General features: G+C 46.2%; 1 pseudogene across 1 annotated transcript in view; it reads left to right on the top strand.

Moving 5' to 3' along the window:
- LOC308150449 (structural maintenance of chromosomes protein 2-like) overlaps positions 1–2500 on the top strand; it is a 27743-nt pseudogene that overhangs the window by 21019 nt on the left and 4224 nt on the right. The window contains exons 15-16 of the transcript in view: positions 301–491; positions 733–882. The product of the transcript in view is annotated as a structural maintenance of chromosomes protein 2-like (transcript). The remainder of the gene's footprint in view (positions 1–300; positions 492–732; positions 883–2500) is intronic.

Genomic DNA, 2500 nt, shown 5'->3' with positions numbered 1-2500 from the left:
TAACAAATTTGACTACTATTGATTTGTATTTCATGATGATGTATCCTTTGTGTTTTCATGTATTCATTAAACAATATTTTATAATTATTTTAAATTATTATGAAGGGGTAATCAGTGATTTCTTTTAGGTTAATTTAATTGGCAACAATAGGCATTAATATTTACGAATATTTACCAAAGATGCTTTGGGTAAGGGTTAGGGTTAGTGTGTGTGTGTGTGTGTGTGTGTGTGTGTGTGTGTGTGTGTGTGTGTAACTCTGTGTGTGTGTAACTCTGTGTGTGTGTGTGTGTGTGTCCCAGAGGAGAGCGAGGAGACCCTGAGGAGCACCAAGGAGGTGCAGAGGAAGGCGGAGGAGAAGTTCTCTGTGCTGGAGGAGATGCAGAACGCAGAGCAGGAGAGGGAGAAGGAGCTGAAGGAGGCGCAGCAGCAGCTGAACCGGGCCAAGGCCAAGGCCGACGCCTTCAACAAGAAGCTCAAGGAGAGGCAGCAGGTGTGTGTGTGTGTGTGTGTGTGTGTGTGTGTGTGTGTGTGAGAGAGAGAGAGTGTGTGAGGTTGTTTGAGGGTGTGAGAGAGAGTGACCCTCTTTATGGTGTGTGAGAGAGAGAGATAGCGAGTGACTTTATGGTGTGTGTGTGTGTGTGTGTGTGTGTGTGTGTGGTCCTAGGAGTAGTGTGTTTGACAGTGAGTGTGTATGAGATAGCGAGTGACCCCTTTATGGTGTGTGTGTCTAGGAGGTGGAGTCTGTGGGGTTGGAGGTGGAGGAGCTGCGGAGGGAGCAGGCGGGGTACCAGCACCAGCAGCAGCTGCAGGCCGTGGACGAGGCCATGAAGGCCCTGCAGGAGCAGATAGACACCATGGCCGTCAGTGTGGCGGAGAACAAGGTAGGACTCAGACCTGGGTCTCCCCTCCTAGCTCACTGAGCTAAAGCCACACACGATCAGGTAGACACTGTGTCATGTGTGTGTGTCTCTCTCTCTCTCTCTCTGTGTCTCTCTGTGTGTCTCTCTCTCTGGTAACAGTTTTGAGGTGTGTGTGTGTGTCGTATGTACGTCTCCATGGTACAGTACTGAGCTGTGTGTGTGTGTGTGTGTGTGTGTGTGTGTGTGTGTCGTGTGTACGTCTCCATGGTACAGTACTGAGCTGTGTGTGTGTGTGTGTGTGTGTGTGTGTGTGTACGTGTCCATGGTGACAGTACTGAGCTGTGTGTGTGTGTACTATTTTAAAATGTAAATGTAAATGTAAATGTGTGTGTGTGTCGTGTGTACGTCTCCATGGTACAGTACTGAGCTGTGTGTGTGTGTGTGTGTGTGTGTGTGTGTGTGTGTGTGTCGTGTGTACGTCTCCATGGTGACAGTACTGAGCAGTGTGCTGTAGCCTGTGACTCCACACAGAGTGATGAGAGGGTTCCTGCCGACAGGGCCTGTAGAGGTGTCGGGTCTCCTGTGCGATGGTTCCCTACATACTAATACCTAGTGATACATAGTAGGGCTGGGACGACGCGTCGACTTGCGTAATGTGCGTCGGTGCGTCGCAAAAAACAACAACATCTAGCTGCAATTGCGGCACTGCGCCGACGTGGTGGCGGGGGCGCTGTTTCGCAAATAAGTTAGCTTTCGTTTTTGCTAGCGAAACAGCTGATAGTTGATGTTGACTGCTCAAGGAGAATACATATTTGAAAGTACAGAATGCCTGAGAGCCTTATATTGCATTATATTATATTATATTTTGAATGGTCATCTGGTGCCTGAATATTGTGTTTTCCTTTACATAAATAATGACATTTCCACCATAAATTGATGCAGAAAGGTCACAAATTGGTGCATATCAATTCACCAGATTGCAAGAAATTAAGTGTTTGATGTTTAAGGACCCCCAGACAGCCCTGCTTCATGGGTCCCCCCCGATGTCAAACACCACTGGTACCACCACCGCCTCATTTTGAGCCAGGAAAAACCCTGATGGCCATGTTGGCATTCAAGTTGGCTAAACATAGCAGTGAGTCTGCCCTGTGTCTGGGGCTGTTTGACAGAGGCAGTTACAGTAGTAGTAGTAGTAGTAGTAGTAGTAGTAGTAGTAGTAGTAGTAGTAGTAGTAGTAGTAGTAGTAGTAGTAGTAGTAGTAGTAGGTCGCCGAATTAAAGGTGTCTGTGTTTAATTGCGGGCCCACAGACAGCCCCCATACATCAGCTGATCATTTAAAGGGGCGGCCGTCTGAGTAATGTGCATGTCACACGCTGCTTTGTTTTATAAGAGCAGCAGCTATTACCCAGAGTGCTTTATAAAGACACTGTTAAACAGAGAGAGACAATACAGCCATTATTTTGGGGAAAATTAAGTGATACATTAATCGAACAGCAAAAACAAATATCGTTAGACTAATCGTTAAATTAGTCGTTAGACTAATCGACTAACCGAAAAAATAATCGCTAGATTAATGGGACAGCCCTAATACATAGTCTAATAGTCTGATACCAATATATACAGTACCAGTCAAAGGTTT

Source organism: Nansenia antarctica (assembly GCF_963989245.1).
Source record: "Nansenia antarctica genome assembly, chromosome: 2".
Taxonomy (NCBI): domain Eukaryota; kingdom Metazoa; phylum Chordata; class Actinopteri; order Argentiniformes; family Microstomatidae; genus Nansenia; species Nansenia antarctica.
This window is presented reverse-complemented; position numbering and strand designations above follow the sequence as displayed.